Here is a 12,117-nt window from a genome sequence, read left to right as displayed (position 1 = left end):
GTTGCAGGCCAAATATGTGTGACATTTCTGCGACTTTAGCTTCTAGAGCATTTTTACAACATTATACATAGGTGCTGAATACATAAAAAGCGACTGTTCAGCGACAGACAAGTCGCATCGGCTGAAAGTAGGCCAGAATGTCAGTCCATGTTGGAGCAGGTTTAGATACAGTCTAAAGCATAGATCTCAAAGTCTGTGCACAGAATTTAGCAAGGGCCTCGCACCTTCTGATGCATCAGGTAGGTGCACTATAGCATAGCCTAACCCTCTGTACTTTGGTCTATATTGATGCGGGACATAGACAGCCAGCTGATGACCAATCCATTAGTGCAATGGATGGCTGGAAGCATTTGTCTTTGCCTTTGCAATACCACAGAAGCAATGCATGGTCAATGTACAGCAATGACACACCTGTGTGAACAGCCAGGAGACCCCCCCATGTTATGTTACATAGTTACATAGTTAGTACGGTCGAAAAAAGACATATGTCCATCAAGTTCAACCAGGGAATTAAGGGGTAGGGGTGTGGCGCGATATTGGGGAAGGGATGAGATTTTATATTTCTTCATAAGCATTAATCTTATTTTGTCAATTAGGAACATTCAGCACCCACCCGCTATCAAGGCAGCTGCCTATCATGTCATGCCCTACCTGCACAGGTGTGCTGGCTACTCAAATGATCCAATTAAGGAGGCCATTTAGTCAGCAGCAGCAGAAGTCCTGTGCCTGGACGCTCCAACAGCGGCCAGACACAAGCAGAAGCAGCAGAAGCAGCAGCAGCACCACCTTTTGTTTTTTGGCTGCAGCAGCAGCAGCAGCAGCAGCAAGGCCCACAGGGCTGGCTAGCTGGCTAGCCAGCAAGCAGGTAGCAATGAAAGTAGGAATCTTTCTTTTTAACCCTGTAAGGGGGTGGTGCACTGTACCCGAAGATACTGCCATATCGGGTCAATGCATAGGGCGACGGAAGCAAGCTTCGAAATCGGCCCCCGTTCTCAAAAATCCATTTAATATATGGTCCCCAGATAGGGGACGTATCAGATATTAAACTGATAAGAACAGATACTACACTTGATCTTAGCCAAAAGGCCGAGAAGCGATAACCGTGAAAGGGGCGGGCCCAACAAGGTCCCCTTCATGGGCACTATCACTGCTTGCTGTCAGGGAGGCTGCCAGACAATTTTCCATGCACACTCTGGGCTGGGGGGCAGTCAACCACCAGTACACACAGCAGAACCTAAACCCATACCATTATTGCTAAGCAGCAAGACAGGGGCCCATTGCACTCCCACGGGGCCTTTTTAAATGCAATCCATAACCCGGATTTGCCAGGAACCCTTCTTACTCCTCCTACTTGCATGTGACACTGGGCTTAGGATCTGCATAGGAAACACACACACAAGCACACACCTACCTTTGTTGCCTGCAGATGCCTCCTTGGCTGTCCCCAAACGGTATCAAACCAACACCCACGGGAAGCTGTAAGCATAGAGGACATGCCTGCACCCCATTGGACTTACCTGTGTGGGTTAAATCCGGGTTATTTGACAACCTATGGCGGTGATGGTTCTGCTCAGGCAGAGCAGTGCTGATGCTCCTCATAAAGCTGTCGCTGCTGTGAAGGTTCTAGGTGACATCACAATCCCTATGGTTACATACACAACAAAGCTGGGTTGTTGTTGTTTACACTCTGCAAGGCCTGTGGAAGTGAGTGACATCATAGCACTGTAGTTCTGAGGGTTCTAGATGGATGCAACAATCTCCTGTTGCTTCTATGAAGGCCATAATAGACGACATCACCAAACAGCTCCATAGTCACATACACAGCAAAGGAGAGATGTTGTTTACACCTAGTGATGTCAGTGGTATTGAGTGACATCACAGCACAGTGCTAAGGCTCCTGGGCCTGGACACAGCAGCGGCTGCAATATCTCAACGGAGAATACGTTTATATATATGTGTGTGTGTGCGCGTATATATATATATATATATATATATATATATATATATATATTTCTCCGCCGAAATCACTTTTAAACCCATTTCCACCTTTTTTTCCCTTCTCTTCCTCTTACTTTTTTTTCACGTTTTTTTACGTTTTTCTCCTTTTCGCCTCTTTTCTGGGCGTATTATTCTTCTTTTTCTTCTTTTTTTTTCGTCTAATGCATACCCCATCAGTGCAGCAATGCTTATTCAATACCGCCAGCAGATGGAGACACTGGGGGATAATTTTCTAAGGATTTATACTGATTTTTCCTGTCTGAATTTGTCGCACAGAAAGTTGCAGGCCAAATATGTGTGACATTTCTGCGACTTTAGCTTCTAGAGCATTTTTACAACATTATACATAGGTGCTGAATACATAAAAAGCGACTGTTCAGCGACAGACAAGTCGCATCGGCTGAAAGTAGGCCAGAATGTCAGTCCATGTTGGAGCAGGTTTAGATACAGTCTAAAGCATAGATCTCAAAGTCTGTGCACAGAATTTAGCAAGGGCCTCGCACCTTCTGATGCATCAGGTAGGTGCACTATAGCATAGCCTAACCCTCTGTACTTTGGTCTATATTGATGCGGGACATAGACAGCCAGCTGATGACCAATCCATTAGTGCAATGGATGGCTGGAAGCATTTGTCTTTGCCTTTGCAATACCACAGAAGCAATGCATGGTCAATGTACAGCAATGACACACCTGTGTGAACAGCCAGGAGACCCCCCCATGTTATGTTACATAGTTACATAGTTAGTACGGTCGAAAAAAGACATATGTCCATCAAGTTCAACCAGGGAATTAAGGGGTAGGGGTGTGGCGCGATATTGGGGAAGGGATGAGATTTTATATTTCTTCATAAGCATTAATCTTATTTTGTCAATTAGGAACATTCAGCACCCACCCGCTATCAAGGCAGCTGCCTATCATGTCATGCCCTACCTGCACAGGTGTGCTGGCTACTCAAATGATCCAATTAAGGAGGCCATTTAGTCAGCAGCAGCAGAAGTCCTGTGCCTGGACGCTCCAACAGCGGCCAGACACAAGCAGAAGCAGCAGAAGCAGCAGCAGCACCACCTTTTGTTTTTTGGCTGCAGCAGCAGCAGCAGCAGCAGCAAGGCCCACAGGGCTGGCTAGCTGGCTAGCCAGCAAGCAGGTAGCAATGAAAGTAGGAATCTTTCTTTTTAACCCTGTAAGGGGGTGGTGCACTGTACCCGAAGATACTGCCATATCGGGTCAATGCATAGGGCGACGGAAGCAAGCTTCGAAATCGGCCCCCGTTCTCAAAAATCCATTTAATATATGGTCCCCAGATAGGGGACGTATCAGATATTAAACTGATAAGAACAGATTTTTTTTTTTTTTTTTATTGAAAAGGAAATATACAATACATAACCAAGTAAATCATTCAAAAAATTACATATTCATCTGAAAACACATGAATAACACATATTTGACATATACAATATATACAGGAAGCATGTCTTTACATGTACATATAACAAAAAGCTTTCCCTTCATGACTTTCCCTCAGAAAAAATAAATTGCAGCGGATTCTGTCCCTCCAACTCTCCCTTCATATCAGGATATAATCTGTAAGAAAAGAAAAAGAAAGACAAATAAGAATACAATCATAACCAGTACTTCCATTTTTTGTGTTTCCAGATCCCCTCTGCATCATCAGAACCATAGTTTTTCCTATCACATAATACGTAAAGGTAAATTTTACCACGGATCATGCCCAGACATTCCTTCACACTTACTTCAGTTTGATTGAAAATCCTAATATTCCTTACATCCCACAGAACCTCTTTTACACAATTTACTATGAACCATAACACTCTTGCCTTCTCTCTCTCCACTGCACACAAACCAAACATCATCATATTAAAGGATAAGATTTCAATTCCAGTAAGATTTTTAATTAGACCAGACATTTTTCTCCACACAGACTTCGCATAACCACACTCCCAAAACACATGTACATAATTCTCACATCCACCGCAACCATCCCTGGGACACACTTCACTGTCTACCAATCTCCTTCTCCTCTGAAATTCCCTTGTTGGCAGACACCCATGAGCTAACATCCAAGACAAGTCCTTTTGTTTATTTGTCAGTTCCTTGTGACTGACATTTTTCCACACTACCTTACAATCCTTCTCAGACAGACCTCCCACACATTCCACTGTTTCTCTCTGCTCCAACACTTTCATCACCTTCTTACTATCATTCCATTCAGTCACACATTCCAGATTATTTTTCCTGACACACCGCCCTATTCTCTGATAGAACCAAGGAACCTCAAAACTTACAGGTACCCTTAAGTCCCTTTCCATTAGCTTATATTTCAACAACACATTACCAGCCAAATACCTTACCATGCACCCAAACACACATTCCTTCTTACTAACAGCGAGACAAAAACTGACATACTTCACAGCCAGGAACACTTCCACATTCATCATTCCTTTCCCACCATGCATTCTGCTTTTCACCACCTTCCCACGACTCAATTTCTCCATCCTTGAATTCCATAAGAAAACAAAGATCTGCCTGATAATTCTTGCCAGACACCTATCCGGTGGAGGAAACACATAATTAACATAAAGCAAAATAGGAATTATAACAGCTTTAATAACCAGAATCCTTCCCTCAATCGATAAAGTCCTTAAAGACCAGAAGTTTATTTTATTCCCCACCCTCCCCAAAACCCTCTCCCAACTTTCTTTCCCATACAAATCATTATCAAACACCACCCCAAGCACTTCCACACCCCCCTCTCTCACAGGCCACTCGCACAACCCACTCTCTCCCCACCCCTCAAAAAATTTACAACCACTCTTCCCAACATTAAGCTTAAACCCACTCATTAAACAGAAACACTCAATCAATAACTTAGCACGCCTTACCCCTGCCATTGACTTACATACAACAGTAACATCATCCATGTAACCAATCACTCGCATATCCTTCCCATGACTACCAGGTATTTCTATACCCCGCATCACCTTATCTCTCCTAATCATCCCCAACAAAGGCTCAATCATACAAATAAAAAGAATTGGCGACAGGGGACACCCCTGCCGCACTCCAGATTTTATACTCACTTCCCTACTCAGAAAACCATTGACCTGAATCTTACTATAAATGTCCCTATACAAACATTCAATCCACTTCACCATTCTGTCCGGCACATTCATCCTCCTCAAAACCCTAAACAATAAATCATGCACCACCCTATCATACGCTTTTTCAAAATCCACCGTAACAACAGCCACACCTTGCTTCCTAGTTTTACAGTCCCACAATACATCCCTCAGACCTAACAGACATTCAGAAATCCTACGATCAGGCACTGTACACATTTGCTCCTCACCTACCATACAATCAATCACATCCTTTAACCTATTCGCAATAACTTTAGCAATAATTTTGTAATCACAATTCAAGAGCGCTATAGGCCTCCAATTTTTAAGATCCCTCTTATCCCCTTTTTTAAACAATAACACAGTCACACTCTCACTCATACTTTTAGATAACTTCCCTCTCCTAAGTACTTCCTTACACACCTCCCATACATAATCCCCTAACATATCCCAAAACACAAGATAAAATTCCACAGGCAAACCATCACTCCCTGCCACCTTTCCTTTCTTCATCCCATTCACAGCATCCTCCACCTCACTCTTCCTCACATCCTCTTCCATAAAGAACCCATCAATTTCATCCAAACGCTTATCCACATATCCCAAACATTCCTCCTCTAGAGTCACGTCCCGCTCCTTCTCCGTGAATAAAACAGAATAAAACTTCCACACTTCCTCTAACACCTCATCCTTACCAAAGACCTCTACCCCATCATTCGTAAAAACACTCATCATCTCAGTTTTTTTACTGAATGCCTTTTTAAAGAAAAATTTGCTACATTTCTCATCCTTCTCTTTCACTTCAACCCTAGCCTGTGCAATAATCTTCCTTCCATTCCTCTCCAGACACTCATTCACACTTCCACGAGCTTCCTCAATCTCCTTCTCAACACTCATCCCCAAACGCCTCAATTCATACAAATACTCTAACCTTCTTTGCCATCTCTCATACTCTTCTCTATCTTTCCTCCCTTTCTCACACCCTTTTTTAATAAAAAACCTTTTAGTCTCTAACTTCACCCACTCCCACCACTCAACCACACTATAAAATGCATCCTTCCTCAACACCCATCCATCAAAACGCTCCCTATATTCTTGTAATACACATTCATTATCCAATAAAGACACATTCAACTTCCAAACACCCTTTCCATACTCACTTAGACCACCACCTTTTACCACACACTCAATCCAGGCATGATCCGTGAACGGTAACCTCCTCCGTCTGAAATTAGAAACAGACATTAGTTTTGAGACAAAAATGAAATCAATACGCGAACTTGTATTGTTAGAAAAATATGTATAACCGATAGTACCATCATTATGGGCAACAAAGGAATCCTTTAACCCAAATAAATTTACAATCTCTTTAAGCTGCTTACTAGTACTGTCTAAACCAGACCCACCACCCACCGTAGTACTACTCTTATCCCCCTCTGTTATTATACAATTGAAATCCCCTATAAGGAACACATCATCCCTCCCACTCAAAAAGAAATATAATTTCTCAAACACCTCCCCTCTTTCCTTCCTCCCAGTTGGAGCATAAACATTAATTACTTTATATGTGAAACCCCTGAAAATAAAATGCACTAATAATACCCTACCCGGAACAATATGGACAACTTTTTTAACAACAAACTCATTACTTTTGAACAAAATCCCCACCCCCGAATTACGTTCCATTGAACCAGACCATACCGATTGCCCATAAGGCCAGGAGATATTTGGCTCCCCATCCAAGCAGCACTCCTGGAGACCTAGAACATCAAAAGAATATCTAGAAAGTAAATCAAAAATGGCGGATCTCCTTTCTAAAGATCTAATACTGCGGACATTTAGAGAACCAATTGTTAAACTCATTCAAACATTTGAAGGAAAAAAAGGAAATACAAAATCAAGCATTATCAAAAGGAGGCCTAGCCTTTCCCCGACCTCTACCCTTATTTTTTGCCTCCCCTTCCTTAAACTTAAGAGTCTTTGTCAATTTTTTGACTGAACATTCCTCCAAATAACCTGTGCCCAGGGAGGATAAAGAGGAGTCAGAATCAATCTGACATGACGACCCTCCACCTGCCTCCTCCCTTCCCGGGCTAGGAAAGTCCTCAATCCTTTGACTCTGAGGAGTCGGACAGTCATCCTCCGATTCTTCCACCGGCATCTTTCTCTTCAAGGATTCTTTGTCCACAGTCATCTCCTCTGGGGGATCAGAGGCCTCCGAAACAGATGCCCCCGAAACAGACTCCGCCTTCTCCCCCTCTGCCACCAAAGCATCCGGAACAGACCTAGAAATGGAAGGAAAAACAGGGGCAGACTCTGCTTCACTGGTCAGCACGCTAACCTCTGCATCGCCTGCCCTGGCAGCATTGGAGTCCTCAGGAACTGTCCCACCTCGAAGAGCCATTGCATATGATCGGGGTGCCCCGGACTGGTAAGTGGGGCAACTCCTAGCCAGGTGATCCGAAGAACCACAGAAATGACACTTGCGTTTCTCGGGACAGTCTGCAGTGCGGTGATCAGGCTTGTGGCAGTTCCTGCAAACCTGCCCGGTTGTACAGTTCTCTCTGGTATGACCAAAGCAAAAACAGTCCCGGCAAAAACTTGGCATCCCCGGGTAGTGCAGAAACCCCCTGTTGTTCCCTATCGCAAAGTTCTGCGGGGGGTGACAAAAACCTTCAGCACCACCCTCGGGGGCAGGCCTAAACTCCACCCAAAAACGTCTCATGCCTGTGAAAGTCCCCAGGATGTTATTTTTCCTCTCCGCACCAGAAACAGACACACAATACCTTCTTAGAAAGGTCTGGATCTCCTCATCCCGCACAAAAGGGTTGTACATATGCACTACCACTGGAACTTTCTTAGGCCGAGCCTCGCAGGAAATGAATCGGATCCCTTGTAGGTCAGGGTGAGAAGCATTCTCCTTACTCCGGTAGAGACAGGTACGGAGATCATCCAGGTTGTAGAAGGTCACGTCAAAGAATCCTTGGCTGGGAAAGACCTGGACACAGAAGATGGAAGCATGCGGCATCCTCAGCACTCCTTCCACGACCTTCTGCTGGACATGCAAAATCCCGTAGGCACTCCTCTTTTCCTCCTCGATAAACAGCCGTACTGTATTAGGAGCGTTCGGCGCATTAGCCATCCTCTCCGGCAGACCCGTCCTCCGATGATCACCTTCCCGTTATCCTGGGACTAAGCCCTCTCCCCAATAGCAGCAGGTGGGTGAAGCCCAGGCAATAAACCTGGGCGATCCCACAAGGCCGAGGAGAGGGGTACCCGAATACCTTAGGGCAAGACACTTGATCTTAGCCAAAAGGCCGAGAAGCGATAACCGTGAAAGGGGCGGGCCCAACAAGGTCCCCTTCATGGGCACTATCACTGCTTGCTGTCAGGGAGGCTGCCAGACAATTTTCCATGCACACTCTGGGCTGGGGGGCAGTCAACCACCAGTACACACAGCAGAACCTAAACCCATACCATTATTGCTAAGCAGCAAGACAGGGGCCCATTGCACTCCCACGGGGCCTTTTTAAATGCAATCCATAACCCGGATTTGCCAGGAACCCTTCTTACTCCTCCTACTTGCATGTGACACTGGGCTTAGGATCTGCATAGGAAACACACACACAAGCACACACCTACCTTTGTTGCCTGCAGATGCCTCCTTGGCTGTCCCCAAACGGTATCAAACCAACACCCACGGGAAGCTGTAAGCATAGAGGACATGCCTGCACCCCATTGGACTTACCTGTGTGGGTTAAATCCGGGTTATTTGACAACCTATGGCGGTGATGGTTCTGCTCAGGCAGAGCAGTGCTGATGCTCCTCATAAAGCTGTCGCTGCTGTGAAGGTTCTAGGTGACATCACAATCCCTATGGTTACATACACAACAAAGCTGGGTTGTTGTTGTTTACACTCTGCAAGGCCTGTGGAAGTGAGTGACATCATAGCACTGTAGTTCTGAGGGTTCTAGATGGATGCAACAATCTCCTGTTGCTTCTATGAAGGCCATAATAGACGACATCACCAAACAGCTCCATAGTCACATACACAGCAAAGGAGAGATGTTGTTTACACCTAGTGATGTCAGTGGTATTGAGTGACATCACAGCACAGTGCTAAGGCTCCTGGGCCTGGACACAGCAGCGGCTGCAATATCTCAACGGAGAATACGTTTATATATATGTGTGTGTGTGCGCGTATATATATATATATATATATATATATATATATATATATATATATTTCTCCGCCGAAATCACTTTTAAACCCATTTCCACCTTTTTTTCCCTTCTCTTCCTCTTACTTTTTTTTCACGTTTTTTTACGTTTTTCTCCTTTTCGCCTCTTTTCTGGGCGTATTATTCTTCTTTTTCTTCTTTTTTTTCGTCTAATGCATACCCCATCAGTGCAGCAATGCTTATTCAATACCGCCAGCAGATGGAGACACTGGGGGATAATTTTCTAAGGATTTATACTGATTTTTCCTGTCTGAATTTGTCGCACAGAAAGTTGCAGGCCAAATATGTGTGACATTTCTGCGACTTTAGCTTCTAGAGCATTTTTACAACATTATACATAGGTGCTGAATACATAAAAAGCGACTGTTCAGCGACAGACAAGTCGCATCGGCTGAAAGTAGGCCAGAATGTCAGTCCATGTTGGAGCAGGTTTAGATACAGTCTAAAGCATAGATCTCAAAGTCTGTGCACAGAATTTAGCAAGGGCCTCGCACCTTCTGATGCATCAGGTAGGTGCACTATAGCATAGCCTAACCCTCTGTACTTTGGTCTATATTGATGCGGGACATAGACAGCCAGCTGATGACCAATCCATTAGTGCAATGGATGGCTGGAAGCATTTGTCTTTGCCTTTGCAATACCACAGAAGCAATGCATGGTCAATGTACAGCAATGACACACCTGTGTGAACAGCCAGGAGACCCCCCCATGTTATGTTACATAGTTACATAGTTAGTACGGTCGAAAAAAGACATATGTCCATCAAGTTCAACCAGGGAATTAAGGGGTAGGGGTGTGGCGCGATATTGGGGAAGGGATGAGATTTTATATTTCTTCATAAGCATTAATCTTATTTTGTCAATTAGGAACATTCAGCACCCACCCGCTATCAAGGCAGCTGCCTATCATGTCATGCCCTACCTGCACAGGTGTGCTGGCTACTCAAATGATCCAATTAAGGAGGCCATTTAGTCAGCAGCAGCAGAAGTCCTGTGCCTGGACGCTCCAACAGCGGCCAGACACAAGCAGAAGCAGCAGAAGCAGCAGCAGCACCACCTTTTGTTTTTTGGCTGCAGCAGCAGCAGCAGCAGCAGCAAGGCCCACAGGGCTGGCTAGCTGGCTAGCCAGCAAGCAGGTAGCAATGAAAGTAGGAATCTTTCTTTTTAACCCTGTAAGGGGGTGGTGCACTGTACCCGAAGATACTGCCATATCGGGTCAATGCATAGGGCGACGGAAGCAAGCTTCGAAATCGGCCCCCGTTCTCAAAAATCCATTTAATATATGGTCCCCAGATAGGGGACGTATCAGATATTAAACTGATAAGAACAGATACTACACTTGATCTTAGCCAAAAGGCCGAGAAGCGATAACCGTGAAAGGGGCGGGCCCAACAAGGTCCCCTTCATGGGCACTATCACTGCTTGCTGTCAGGGAGGCTGCCAGACAATTTTCCATGCACACTCTGGGCTGGGGGGCAGTCAACCACCAGTACACACAGCAGAACCTAAACCCATACCATTATTGCTAAGCAGCAAGACAGGGGCCCATTGCACTCCCACGGGGCCTTTTTAAATGCAATCCATAACCCGGATTTGCCAGGAACCCTTCTTACTCCTCCTACTTGCATGTGACACTGGGCTTAGGATCTGCATAGGAAACACACACACAAGCACACACCTACCTTTGTTGCCTGCAGATGCCTCCTTGGCTGTCCCCAAACGGTATCAAACCAACACCCACGGGAAGCTGTAAGCATAGAGGACATGCCTGCACCCCATTGGACTTACCTGTGTGGGTTAAATCCGGGTTATTTGACAACCTATGGCGGTGATGGTTCTGCTCAGGCAGAGCAGTGCTGATGCTCCTCATAAAGCTGTCGCTGCTGTGAAGGTTCTAGGTGACATCACAATCCCTATGGTTACATACACAACAAAGCTGGGTTGTTGTTGTTTACACTCTGCAAGGCCTGTGGAAGTGAGTGACATCATAGCACTGTAGTTCTGAGGGTTCTAGATGGATGCAACAATCTCCTGTTGCTTCTATGAAGGCCATAATAGACGACATCACCAAACAGCTCCATAGTCACATACACAGCAAAGGAGAGATGTTGTTTACACCTAGTGATGTCAGTGGTATTGAGTGACATCACAGCACAGTGCTAAGGCTCCTGGGCCTGGACACAGCAGCGGCTGCAATATCTCAACGGAGAATACGTTTATATATATGTGTGTGTGTGCGCGTATATATATATATATATATATATATATATATATATATATATATATATATTTCTCCGCCGAAATCACTTTTAAACCCATTTCCACCTTTTTTTCCCTTCTCTTCCTCTTACTTTTTTTTCACGTTTTTTTACGTTTTTCTCCTTTTCGCCTCTTTTCTGGGCGTATTATTCTTCTTTTTCTTCTTTTTTTTCGTCTAATGCATACCCCATCAGTGCAGCAATGCTTATTCAATACCGCCAGCAGATGGAGACACTGGGGGATAATTTTCTAAGGATTTATACTGATTTTTCCTGTCTGAATTTGTCGCACAGAAAGTTGCAGGCCAAATATGTGTGACATTTCTGCGACTTTAGCTTCTAGAGCATTTTTACAACATTATACATAGGTGCTGAATACATAAAAAGCGACTGTTCAGCGACAGACAAGTCGCATCGGCTGAAAGTAGGCCAGAATGTCAGTCCATGTTGGAGCAGGTTTAGATACAGTCTAAAGCATAGATCT

General features: G+C 44.7%; 3 non-coding genes across 3 annotated transcripts; all 3 read right to left on the bottom strand.

Annotated features, from left to right (window-relative positions):
* Nucleotides 1-907: 907 nt before the first annotated feature.
* LOC130332376 (U2 spliceosomal RNA) lies at nucleotides 908-1,098 on the bottom strand. Its single transcript, XR_008875078.1, has one exon. It is a non-coding gene; the product is annotated as a U2 spliceosomal RNA (small nuclear RNA).
* A 2,086-nt stretch (nucleotides 1,099-3,184) lies between these two features.
* LOC130332394 (U2 spliceosomal RNA) lies at nucleotides 3,185-3,367 on the bottom strand. Its single transcript, XR_008875093.1, has one exon. It is a non-coding gene; the product is annotated as a U2 spliceosomal RNA (small nuclear RNA).
* Nucleotides 3,368-10,553: 7,186 nt separating this feature from the next.
* Nucleotides 10,554-10,744, bottom strand: LOC130332375 (U2 spliceosomal RNA). Its single transcript, XR_008875077.1, has one exon. It is a non-coding gene; the product is annotated as a U2 spliceosomal RNA (small nuclear RNA).
* Nucleotides 10,745-12,117: the final 1,373 nt, after the last annotated feature.

This window comes from Hyla sarda, unplaced genomic scaffold, assembly GCF_029499605.1.
Source record: "Hyla sarda isolate aHylSar1 unplaced genomic scaffold, aHylSar1.hap1 scaffold_376, whole genome shotgun sequence".
NCBI lineage: Eukaryota > Metazoa > Chordata > Amphibia > Anura > Hylidae > Hyla > Hyla sarda.
The sequence above is the reverse complement of the archived record's forward strand: the minus strand, read 5'-3'. Positions and strand labels throughout refer to the sequence as shown.